A 13,221-nucleotide genomic window follows, 5' to 3' on the forward strand; every position below is an offset into this window, starting at 1 on the left:
TGCTCACCCCAAAGCCTCATCAACAGCCTGTCCTGGCTTTCTCTTCCATCCAAATGGGATCCACGCAGACCCAGCATGGAACCTTGCTGGAGCTCGATGTGGGGAGCAGTCCTGGCGGCTGAACCCTACAAGCACTGCTGCCAAGGCTGATGTCAACCTCTCAGCTCATGTCCACCGCAGTGGGGGCCCCCAGGACACCGGGCAAGAGCATCAGGGGGCCTGTAGATTTCCCTTCCGGCTGGTATACCCACCGAACGTCCCACTCCCCCCTTCACTCCCTTGGCACAGACCTGCCTGGGGGTGATCTCCCACTTTGTCCAGAGAAATTCACCAGCCTGGCCTCATTCAAGACTCATGAGCAAACGTGCCATGCGTTCCCATCACGGGACCTGGAAGCTGCTGAGATGCCACCTGAACACATGTCCGCTGCCTCCCCTCCACGCGATCCTTGCTTGTGCAGGAGCATGGCGGGCTGGCCTTCTCCTGCCTCAGGGCATCTACCCTGACCCTTCATTCAGTTCAGTTCAGTTCAGTCACTCAGTCGTGTCCGCCTCTTAGCGACCCCATGGACTGCAGCACGCCAGGCCTCCCTGTCCATCACCAACTCCCGGAGCTTGCTCAAACTCATGTCCATCGAGTCGGTGGTGCCATCCAACCATCTCATCCTCTGTCGTCTCCTCCTGCCTTCCATCTTTCCCAGCATCTTTCCCTGACCCTGCTTGGCGCCCTAACCGTGGAAACCACTGCAGGTTTCCACGACTTCATTCTGGTGGCAGAGCTGCAGGGTGCTCAGCCAAGATGTGAGCAACTCCCAACTCCAGCCAGCAAAGCTCTCCTCCTTGTTCACCGTTCATGCACCCACCCAACAAACGCCTGAGACCTACTATGTGCCCAGGTCCCACAGGAACAAAACAGACCCAGTCCTGGCCCTCACTTGACCCATACCACACACCCCCGCCACGGAAATGGCCTGTCACCCCCATTCTGCAGATGAAGATATGGAGGCTTCCCTGGTGGCTCAGACAGTAAAGAATCTGCCTGCAGTGTAGGAGACCTGGGTTCCATCCCTGGGTTGGGGTGATCCCCCTGGAGAAGGGAATGGCTACCCACTCCAGTATTCTGGCCTGGAGAATCCCATGGACAGAGGAGCCTGGTGCGTTACAACCCATGGGGGGCGCAGAGTCCTGACTGAGTACACACAGAGGTTCAGAGATGCCGGGGGACTTTCCCAAAGCCACGTGGCTGGATCAGGGACTCGGCCAGGGTCCCTGCTGCTCGGGTGTCCAATACCACCATCCCCTTTGCCGCCTGCTGCTCTGCAAGTCCCAGTCGTGCACTTGCTTGTTCTCGGTGGGCATTCGGGGAGGCGGGTGTGCAAACTGGCCAGGCACGGGTGTGGCAGGAGGCAGGAGAGGGCGCACGCAAGGCCTGGCGAGTGGGGGTCGGGGGCAGGTGCCTCTCTTGTTCCAGGGACTCCTCTCATCCCTTACGCTCCAGACAGCAAAGCACACAACGTTCTGTGGTCATCGGGGACTTTTCAAACTGTTTATCTCCGCTCAGTCCGCTCACCTTCCAAGCCTCTACATATGGCCCTGTCCCTTCCCAAAAGGGTCCGGCTAACACTGGACCCCCGAGAAGGCCCTGCTGGCTTGGCCAAGGACCAACAGCCCTTGTTCAGCTTATTTTCCAGGCTTTGCTCTCAGGGTCAATCCACTTCACTATTGGGACATGGAGTCGCTGCATCCTCGGGGAATCCAAGGGGAAGCCATGCTCCATCAGCATGATGGTTTTGTAGCACTCTCCATCTTGCTCTCTGTATCATGCCAACAGCTGGTGTGGAGTCTCCACATTTTGTAAGTCTGCTCTAATATTGAATAAGCTTTATACATCCGTGCGTCACAGCCTCTCCTGGGGCTCTGATGCACCCAGAGTGGGTCCCAGGTGCTGAGTTCTCACCTCCTCTCAGGCTTTTCTTTCTAACCACGACAGTGGGCACAGACGTACCGAGGGAGGCTACGGGGCCGTGGGCAGGTGCTGCAGGGGGGTGGACCTGTGTGCAGTCAGGGAGGGCTTCCAGGAGCAGGTGACGCATGCCGCACAGGCACCTTCAGGGCAGCAGCGAGTGCACAGCACCACGCTCACCTTGTGGGCCAGGGGCCGGGTCTGAGAAGTGCCGCTCCCTAGGGCCGGGGTGCCGGGGTCCAGCCCCGGTGGATCCAGGGAAATTCGAAGGGGAGACAGCTTCGGGAACTGGATACAATCGCTTTAATTAAATATTAATTAGAGATATAAAGAGTAATAGAATGAGGATAGCTCAGTGGGAAAATTCAGTGGAGAAAAGGGCTGAATAACTTGGTTTACGTGGAAAGCTAGTAAAATTCCAAGGCAAGGAATTTACGTCACCTACGTAGGCCGCAGGCGTCCTCGTGTTCTCCCGAAGGAGAGGAGACACTAAGTCCTCCCTGGTCAGATCTTAGAAGCCCAGGCATAATTAGTAGGCTTGACGAGCCTCCACGCCCCAGATGGAATTCAGCCAGAAGGTGAGAGAAAGAACAGCAGGGGGAGACCAGTCTTTCGAGGAACTGATCCCATTTTTTATTTTTCCAGGGTCTGTTTTTATACACTGAGATGTTATACAAAAGTCACGCGGGGTCAGCAGTCCTGACTGTTATTAAAGTCAGGTGCTTCATACAAATGTATACAGAGGTCTTAGGGGTGTTACATCATCTTCTAGCCAGGGGGCCTGCTGACAATTTATGACCCTCTCCTTGTGACAGCAGTCAGTCAACCAGAACACTTATTTCTCCAGGGGTGATTATTCTTAAAACAGACACCACCTTCCGAAGGTACCAGATAAAGTTACATTCCTATAGGGTGAGGGTGTAGTGGGTTTTAATTAAGGAAAGAATTTGCTTAGCCTAAGGTCTAATGTGATTAATATCAAAGGTTAATACTTATTTTTTCTATATATTCATTAATGTGTGTAAGGGCAGGGGATGTGGAGACTTAGCAGCAAACATTGGCTCAACAAATGAAAAACCCTTCACCAATACAATTTCTAATCAGCCCACTATACTATACTAATAGTTTTCTAACTTCTCTAAAGAACCTGTTTTTAGAAGGTTTAAAGCATCTCGTGCCTCTCACGGTTGGGAGGCTGTGAACAATCACACATGGCCAGACAAGCCTGTCAGGCAGGCTAGAGAACCTTCAGAGGAGTTTGTAGGTTGAAACACTCTTATCACGCCCAGGAATTATTATTAACTGGAGCTTTAAGTTAACTCTTTTTCAGAAAGAAGTGGCGGGGGACAGCCCCCCGTAAAGTCAGAGGTGAAGGTGAGAGCACAAAGCAGTAAAGTAGGCAGACTCTGGTTTTGGGGGTAGATGCTCGAGAATTTCCAGGGGGACTCCTGAGGCTTGATCCCGCCTTTGCGTATGCCGAGCCTCCTTCCTCATGACCTTTGCCACGGGCGGAGCTCCTCATGCTGGCTCCCGGCAGCGGGGACCAGTGCAGACAGAGCAAGGGGCGCTCGGCCAGGCCCAGCTGGGAGACGGCACTCACACACCTGGTGACCACCAGCATCTTGCAGCTAGCACAGCCTCCAGCACAGGGGCTTGTTTAGACTGGCTTTCTAAACAGGGAGTTGACGGCACGAAGACCTTAGGGCATCTGTCTCCCCTGCTCTCAGGATACTCTTTACAGGTCGTCCGGTTCAGGAACAGGCCTGGGCCTCTCCTGCTGTTGCTGCTGCTGTTGCTGCTAAGTCGCTTCAGTCGTGTCCGACTCTGTGTGACCCCACAGACAGCAGCCCACCAGGCTCCCCCGTCCCTGGGATTCTCCAGGCAAGAACACTGGAGTGGGTTGCCATTTCCTTCTCCAGTGCATGAAAGAGGAAAGTGAAAGTGAAGTCTCTCCGTTGTGTCTGACTGTAGTGACCCCATGGACTGCAGCCTACCAGGCTCCTCCGCCCATGGGATTTTCCAGGCAGGAGCACTGGAGTGGAGAGCCATTTCAGCCTCCTGCTGTTATGTGTTGGTAAATCAAAGCAAAGCACCTGTAGTCACTCCCCATCTTAACCTCCTTAAGGGCTGGCTGTGAATGAAAGCGGGAACCAGGACGCGGCTCTCTGATCCGGCCCGTCTTGCCAAGGCTGTGGGCAGCCTGAGCCCAGTGAGCCAGCTGCAAGGGTCTCCACACTGCCAGGCCCGAAGCCTCTGCAGACACGTCATCCATCCGTCCTTGGCGAAGCTGGGGTGGTACCAGCTCCTTGCCGAGCTCCTGCTGGCACGGGGCCAAGGAAGACACGGTCCCCCACCCTGAGGAGCTCACACCCAAGGGCACAGAGGTGGAGACAGACGTGGAAACCCCTCGCAGGAAGCTCATCGCACTGACGCTGACCCCCAGGCACAGGAATGTTCATCCTGAGACCCGTCTCCAGGCCTGTGTCTGTAATTTCACGAGCGAGCGGCAGGGGCCCGCGGGGGCACCATCGCCGTGCAAAGCTGTGTGTCCTCTTCGATTCCCGACAAGCGTGGTCTCTGTGACCCCTCTGCAGCCCTGTCCTCAGCTGAGCCCAGGAACTGCCCCGTGGCCAGACGGCAGCTCCTGGAGGCCAGTGACGAGCACCGCTCCACCTGGGGTCTCAGGACTGGACCCGGGGCTTCAGCACAAGTGTCTGCAGACAGAACTGATCACGTGTCTGACTGGACGTGTAAAGATGGCTGAACACCAGTCCCACCCGCAGGCTCCTCTCAACACTTGGCTTTGACCCTCCTCCTGCTCATCGGCGAGCTCTGAGACCCTCCCCGGGACCAGGGTGGACCTTTGCCACTGCCCTGACCCAAGTCACAGTGCCACAGACCTCTGCCCGGCTTCCTAGGATGCCAAGTTTGGGAACCCAGCGGCCAGGCTGTGAGGAAGCTCAGACCACCCCGCACGTCCCCCAAGTCGGGGCGCCTCCAGAGATGCCAGTCCCCAGCGCTTGAGTCACCCCAGGCTTTCTCGCTTTCCAGCTGAAACCACAGACGCCGTGGAAGAGAGATGAAACACCCTCACGGAGCCCTTTCTAAATCTCTGCTTCTCGGAACCTGTGAGTATCACAGAACGCTTGTCTGATGCCATGAAGGTTTGGGATGGTTAGTTACCCACCCATAGCAAACCAGAACGCCACGCCAACCTCCAGCCCAGGCAGCCCCACCCCGTCTGTACCAGGCCACCCCCTCCCCCATCTCTGCGCCTGCCCCACCTAAGGTCTGCTCCAGAGATGGTAAGGTCACCTCCTCCACAGCCAAAGCCCCAAAGGTGCTGGCCTTTCTGACCCAGGAAAGGAAGTGCCCAGAGTCTGGTGTGACCTTGACTGGAGTCATCACAACCACCCAGCAAGGTGGATATCGTTACATGCATTTGGTAGAGCTAGAAACTGAGCTCAGGAAGGTCAATAACCAGCCCAAAGCCACACAGCCAGAAGGGGTGGAGCTAGAGTTCAACCCCAGGCCTGCCTCCCGCCTGGTGCTCTCAGCTCAGTCGCTCAGTCAAGTCCAACTCTGCAACCCCGTGGACTGCAGCACGCCAGGCCTCCGTGTCCATTATCAACTCTCAGAGTTTACTCAAACTCATGTCCACTGAGTCGGTGATGCCATCCAACCATCTCATCCTCTGTCGTCCCCTTCTCTTCCTGCCCTCAATCTTTCCCAGCATCAGGGTCTTTTCCGGTGAGTCAGCTCTTCGCATCAGGCAGCCAAAGTATTGGAGTTTCAGCTTCAGTATCAGTCCTTCCAATGAATATTCAGGGTTGATTTCTTTTAGGATGGACTGGTTGGATCTCCTCGAAGTCCAAGGGACTCTCAACAGTCTTCTCCAACACCGCAGTTCAAAAGCATCAATTCTTCGGCACTCAAGGCAGCTGCAAGCCAAGACCAGCCTCCTCTCCCAGCTGCAGGCTCCACCCACTGAGGCCCCACCCATGACAGGCTCCACCCATAAAGGTTCCACCCATCAGTCACAGCCCCACCCACGGCAGCCTCTCTTTCTGAGTCCTCAGCCGCTCCTGGCTGCACCCACCTCCCTTTGCTTTTCAAAAAGACAGCTCCTCCCTTGATGAGATTCCTTTGCTCCCAGCAGGCCACACCCAGCAGCTCTGAGCTCTCTTTGCACTTGCTGCTCAGTCGCTCAGTCGTGTCGGACTCTTTGCGACCCCATGGACTGCAGCACACCAGGCTTCCCTGCCCTTCACTTTATCTCCTGAAGTTTGCTCAAACTCATGTCCATCAAGTCAGTGATGCCATCCAACAATCTCATCTTCTGTCATGCCCTTCTCCTCCTGCCCTCAATCTTTCCCAGCATCAGGGTCTTTTCTAATGAGTCAGCTCCAATACTTTGGCCACCTGATGTGAAGAGCTGAAAAGACCCTGATGCTGGGAAAGATTGAGGGCAGGAGGAGAAGGGCATGACAGAAGATGAGATGGCTGGATGGCGTCACCGACTCGATGGACATGGGTCTGAGTGCTGCGGTCCATGGGGTCACACAGAGTCGGACACGACTGGAGTGACTTAGCAGCAGCAGACAGCTCTTAGAGGCCAAAGTACTGGAGTTTCAGCTTCAGCATCAGTCCTTCCAATGAATATTCAGGGTTGATTTCCTTTAGGATGGACTGGTGTGATCTCTCTGCCCTAGGACGAGTTCATCACCTTCTGGGTCTGGTTCCAGAAACGGGCTCTGCCTGCTCCAAATTCAACCAGGGCAACCCTAGCCAGTTCCCACGCAGATGGCACACCAAAATCCCCCAGGCGCCTGGGTCCAGCTGCTCAGCCAGGGAGACGCCAGGTTAGGACAACAGGCCAGCTGTCCGGCCCCAGCAACCAAAGGCAGAACTCAGGCAGAGTTCAAGTGGGGAAACCCCAGATTCCTGATTCATGCAGGGACGGCCCCCCCCACACACGATGACCCCCCAGCCCACACGACAACCCCCTCACCCACACAACAACACCCTCACCCACACGATGACCCCCCCACCCATGCAACAACCCCCCGGCCCACGTGACGGCCCCCCAGCCCACACGATGACCCCCTGCCCACGCGACGACCCACCACCCACACAACAACCCCACCGCCCACGCTATGACCCCACCATGCTTGGAAAGAGGAGCCTCCATGGATTCCCAGCCGGCGAGGATAATGGGAGGCCACACAAGGGAACCCATCCATGGCAGATGGAACCACATCCCCCCAACATCAGAGTCCTGGCCCTCAGCTCCTCAGAACGTGACGGGGTCCTAGAGAGAGGCACGCGAGTTACAGCGAGGCCACTCAGTCTGTCTCCAACATGACTGTGTCCTTATAAACAGGAAACTGGGGCAGAGACGCACAGAGGTTCGAGGAGTGGAGACGCAGGGAGGAGACGGCTGTCAGCAGGCCAAGAAAGGCCCGGTCCCCGCAGACCTCAGAAGGAGCCCGTGCCGGGGACAGGGTGATTTCAGGCGCCTGGCCTCCAGAGCCGTCTGAGAAGAAATGTCTGCGGGATTCGTTCCTGTGGCCCCAGGAAACCAACCCTCCAGGAGCGGGAGGCAGGGCTGGGGACTCGCCGCTCCTCTGCCCCCCTGAGCCGGTCTTCCTCTGCACGGGGGACGGTCATGCTGCCCCAGGCCGGGCTTCTGCAGACTGGCATGAGGTAGGGGCTTTGCAGGGGTGGTGTCTGCTGGTAGAGGGGTTCCCTCCCAAGGCAGAAGTGGGGAGAACATGGCAGTGAGCACCCCCACCCCGGAAGCTCAGGCTGCCTACGGCAGGCGCCCAGCTACCTTCGGCTCCAGCTTCTGGCAGTTTACAGACTCCTGAAGCTTCGAGCAGCTGGTCCAGGCGCCCCAGCCACCCACGTCCCTAGAGGGTGTTATTTCATCGCCGGAAGAGCTGCCCTTCCTGACCTGCAAGGCATCTAAGTATCTCACGGGTGGCATTCCGGAAGGTCAGGGCTTAGGTGGGCATCTGAGCCCATTCCCCCCCCGCCCCCAACACAGGGGAAAGCAGAGGGCAAGTCTGAGGCCAGGTCGGGGCCAGGGCTTGGGTCCCTGGACTCCCAGGCCAGGCCACCGCTTGTCCCCCGTGTCACTTTGCCGTGGGCCAGGCGGCCACCAATGGGACAGCCAGGGACCTCGTCTGGGTCTTCGGCGTACAGCTCAGGCCCAGCACACAGCAGGTGCCCCACAACTATTTCTGACATATGATGGGAAACAGGGGGGTGCGTTTGGTGACTCAGAGCACAGAACAGCTCCCCGCGGGGCTGAGAAGTAACAGTCTGAGTGACAACATCAGCTTTCAGCTCCTGGGCCTGGACTATCGGCCAGACACAGCGCTGGGCGATTCCCACCAGTGACCTGGGTCACAGAACCGGGAGTGGACACACAGCACCACAGACGGGAACCCAGGCCTGCAGGACCCCAAGCCCCAGCTGTCAGCTCCTGCCGGGAGGGTCTGTGCGTGCTGCATGTGTGCTCAGCCGCTTCAGTCGTGTCTGACTCTTTGCGACCCCCATGGTCTGTGGCCCGCCAGGCTCCTCTGTCCATGGGATTCTCCAGGCAAGAATACTGGAGTGGGTTGCCACGCCCTCCTCCAGGGGATCTTCCCAACCCAGGGATCGAACTCGCATCTGTCTGCATCTCCTGCATTGCAGGTGGATTCTTTACCCACTGGGCCACCGGGAAGCCTGAGGGTCTGTGAGGGCTGTGCTAATCCTTCCAGGGACCCTCACTCTCCAGGCAGAGTTGGCGGGGGGGCGGCGCAGCCAGCTGGGGGACTGGCCGACTGTGCATGCAGGCCCGCTTAGAGTCAGAAGCTGCCCCCCTCTCTGCCCAGGTCCCTGGAGATGGGGCTGCAGCCTTGGCCTGGAGACACCACCCACCTGGCGGGGACCCAGCTGCCCCTCGGGTCACCATCAGCGAGTCCCAGTGGCCCAGAAGAGCCCTTGGCTTTGAACCCAGCAAGGATGGCACAGGCGTCCGAGAGGTCACCACACCACACCCCCGGCCTCTCCTCTTCACCCCTCTCCCAGGAGGACACTGTCCACTGCCCAGAGCCTGCTGCTGACCCATCACTTAAGGTCCAATTATCCCGTTCATTCTGCACATCAGGGAACATCCTCTCTTGACCATTCTGAGATGGACAAACAGGTTCCAACGACGGAAGCAGCTTCCAGCCCGGAACTGGAAGCCCTGTCTCTCTGGGTCTTGCTCTCCCCTCTGTGGCATGCTGCATGGGGCTGGGGGGAGAGCAGATAACTGAGGGGCGGAGGGCAGGGAGGGGACCAGCTCTGGGGGAGGCGGGTCCACCTTTGACCTAACTCGCTGTCTGGCATCTTCCCGGGGTGCCCCTGCTTGGCAAACCTTCCTGTCCACGGCTATTTTCATGGACTCTGAGCAGCCCGAGGGCTGCAAGCTCACAGCGCTCGTCAAGAGCATCCGTTTCACCTGCCGTCGGAGCCCAGCTCCATCTCCTGTGGTGGAAGGACCCTCCTTCACTTGAGCTTGGAGTCCAGGCTCTCTGCATCCTCCCGGGGGCCAGCAGCCCTTTCTTGGGGTCTCCAGTCCTGGCCGGACCCTCCTCTAGTGCCCGGCCTCGTGGCTCCACACTTGCCCCCCAGATGCTTGCCTGGTAGACAAAGACCCTCCTCCCCCAAGTCATGAAGCAGCTTCCCGTGACCGAACCATGCAAAACCCGCAGCGACGTTCAATTTAAAATTCCTCCGACCTGCTCCTCGGAGCCATGGACGTGCACGGGATTCCAGACCCACAGGGAAGGTCAGCTCTACAACCCTCGTGTTTTCTCCACGAAAGGTGGACCTTAAGAGCCTACTTAGTGATCTGTGTTGCTCATGAAGGGGTCTCAGCTGGGGTCTGAAAATCTGGGCTGGACGATCCTCACCCAAATCAGACACCCCGCCCACCGGCTTCGGTGCTGCCTGGACCCTGGTGAGAGTCTGTGGACGGAGCAGGGAGGGATGGGGGGTCTAGTATCCGCTGGGGGGTAGTATACGCTGGGTGGTCCTGCAGGAGCTCCAGTCTTCTCTCCTTCCTCGGAGGGGCCGCCAGGGCCGGGGGAGGGTTGCAGGGACAGCCGCTGGCCTGTGACTTCTGAGGGCAGGCTCTGTCCTCAGCGGCCACCCAGAAATACCCACAACTCTCCTTTCTGCCTGGTGGGCTCCGCACACCAACTGGCTCGAGACGCATGATCACCTCCCACAGCAGCCGGGGAAACCGAGGCTCCGAGAGGCTTAGCAACTGGCTGAGATCCCACAGCTTGTAACCGGCAGGGGAGGCATTCGAGCCCAGGTCTCTGTGTGACCGGCCTGGTTTTCCGTTCTTCTGGCTTCCCCGCCCTCCCCATTTCCTTTAACCTCCTGCCCTTCTGCGTGTTCTCCACCTAACCCACCGGTCCAAGAGGGTGATGATAGGGGAAGTGTGTCCTGTGTGTGTCTCGTTAGAACTGGGGGTCTGGATGGTTGTACGTTCCTAGAAGTGCGCCCACCACCACGATTAACTTTAGAATATTTCCATCCCTCTGAAAAGTAAAGCCTCTGCCTGCAATGAGGGAGAGCCAGCTTTGATCCCTGGATCAGGAAGGTCCCCTGGAGAAGGAAACAGCAACCCACTCCAGTACTCTTGCCTGAAAAAAAAAACAAAAAACCCATGGATGGAGAAGCTGGGCGGGCTACAATCCATGGGGTCGCAGACAGTCGGACACGACTGAGTGACTTCACTTTCACTTTCACCATCTCCATCCCTCCCCATCCACTCCCTCCGCTCCTGGCGACCAGTGACACAGCCAGTGACCTCCCGCCTCTGTGATGGACGCGCCTGCCCTGGACATTCCATAGAAAGACAGACGCACCATGCGTGGGCCTGTGTGTCTGGCTTCCTTTACTCAGGTGAAGGCTTTCACGGTTCACCCACGCTGTAGCAGGGGTCAGAGTGTCCTATGTCCAAACAATGGTTCATTACGGGAACATACCACACGGACTCCGGGGGGGCTTCCACTTTGGGGCTGTTCCCCCTTCTGCTCCAGGCACTCCGGCACAGGCCCTTCCCTGTGGACACTCCCCTTTCCTGCTGGTCACACGGTAACCCTGCATTTAACCGTGTGAGGGACTGCCAGACTGCCCCCCTAAGCGGCTCCATCCCTTCACCGTCCCACCAGCAGCTTCTCCACGTCCTCGTCAGTATCTGTCACCACCAGTCGTTTTCATCACGGTCACCCTGATGGGCTTCCCAGGTGGCGCCATGGTAAAGAATCCACCGGCCAACCAGGAGACGCAAGAGACACGGGTCCACTCCCTGGGTCGGGAAGACGGCAGGGATTGAAGGAGGAGGGCGTGGCAACCCACTCCAGTCTTCTTGCCTGCAGAATCCCCTGGACAGAGGAGCCTGGTGGGCTACAGTCCATGGGGTCGCAGAGTCAGACACGACTGAGTGTGCACTCGCCCTGATGGGCGTGAGATGTGTCTCACTGTGGCTTGGGTCTGCATCTCCTGATAGCCACCGGTGCTGAACAGCTTTTCACATGTCTATTCACCATCTGTATATATTATTTGGAAAAATGTCTCTCCAGATCTGTTCATTGAATTTGGCTTTTTCTGACTGAGTTATGAGAGTTGTTTATATATTCTAGACGGGCTTCCCAGGTGGTACTAGTGGTAAAGAATCCGCCTGCAATGCGGGAGACCTGGGTTCGATCCCTGGGTTGGGAGGATCCCCTGGAGAAGGGAAAGGCTACCCACTCCACTATTCTGGCCTGGAGAATTCCATGGACTGTATAGTCCATGGGTTGCAAAGAGTCAGACATGACTAAGCAACTCTCACTTTCAAGTATTCTAGACGGGCCTCCCAGATGGCGCTAGTGGTAAAGAACCTGCCTGCCGATGCAGGAGACATAAGAAATGCGAGTTCCATCCCTGGGTTGGGAAGACCCCCCGGAAAAGGGCATGGCTACCCACTCCAGTATTGTTGCCTAGAGAATCCCGTGGATAGAGGCGCCTGGCGGGCTACAGTTCATAGGGCCGCAAAGAGTCGGACACAACTGAAGCGACTTAGCATGCATGCACACGAATATTCTAGACACAAGCCCATCCTCTGATATATGATTGGCAGATACTGTCTCCTGTTCTGTGATCTGTGTTCTCATTGCTTCATAATGCTCCTGGCAGCGTAAGACTGCTTCATTTTGAAGAAATAAACCCAACGTATCTGTGTCTTCTTGCTTGCGTACTTACTGTCGTCTCTAAGAAACCCCCAAGATCAAAAATCCCTATCCTGATATAATATTGTCTTCTAAAAGTTCTACAGTTCTTTAACTTTTAGCTCTTATTATAATTTTACATAAATAGAGTCACATCTCCCTCCCTGGTACTTTTATCACGAGATGCCATTTCTTTGTCTGTGAGTCGGGAACAACAGGGCTTATCTCACTGGGTTTGTGCAGTTTTTAACATCACGATTGTTTTGCCCGTCGTCCGCTGAGAGCAGGGCGTGAAGGACACCAAGTTCTCAGCTGAGTGGGGAGACCCGCCCAGCCGCCGGCGTGGAAATTCCATTTGAGAAGTGAACGTGGTCACATGGCTCAGCTCCTGGAATCCGCCGGTGTTTTCAGAACAACCCAATACACAGAGCAGGCCGGGGGATGTTATCTAACCCCCAGCCAGCCGGAGCGCTAAGGCCAGGAGGGAGACCGCCACGTGGGGCTGCGTCCAGCCAGCCCGGGAGGCGGGGGCACCCACAGCTACACATTTGTGGGGACAAACATGGAGATCTGCTAGGAGGGTTCAGGGCGCGTGGGTTCAGAGCACTGTGGGAGGGAAGAACTGCAAACACCCCCATTTTACAGAGGGGGTCTGGAGCACCGCCCCCCCCCCCCCCCCAGGAGCAAGACAGGACCCAGACCAGGCCCACAGTGGGGTCAGGCTTCAAATCTTTGCCGCCACTCACCCGGCACCCCTGGGGCTGCTTCCCTGAGCCTGCAGAGTGTGCGGTACTGATGGGGGCACACGGATGAGGGGTCCCAGATCCTGCCTCTGGACAGACGCCACAGCCAGGACAGAGGATCTGGCTGAGACAGGGTCTGCTGGGCACTGAGCCTCATGCCAGGATGGCGCCCTGAGGACCAGGCTGGGAGCACTTCAGGATGGAGGCTGGACCCTAGCCGGAGCCCCCCAGCCCCACACACCTCAGCTCGCAGAGGC

At 57.3% G+C, this 13,221-nt stretch overlaps 1 protein-coding gene across 24 annotated transcripts in view; it reads right to left on the minus strand.

Moving 5' to 3' along the window:
• Positions 1–13,221, minus strand: part of ABLIM2 (actin binding LIM protein family member 2) — a 168,880-nt gene that overhangs the window by 125,491 nt on the left and 30,168 nt on the right. The gene's annotated exons all lie outside the window — the stretch shown is intronic.

Source organism: Bos taurus, chromosome 6, assembly GCF_002263795.3.
Source record: "Bos taurus isolate L1 Dominette 01449 registration number 42190680 breed Hereford chromosome 6, ARS-UCD2.0, whole genome shotgun sequence".
In the NCBI taxonomy this organism is placed as follows: domain Eukaryota; kingdom Metazoa; phylum Chordata; class Mammalia; order Artiodactyla; family Bovidae; genus Bos; species Bos taurus.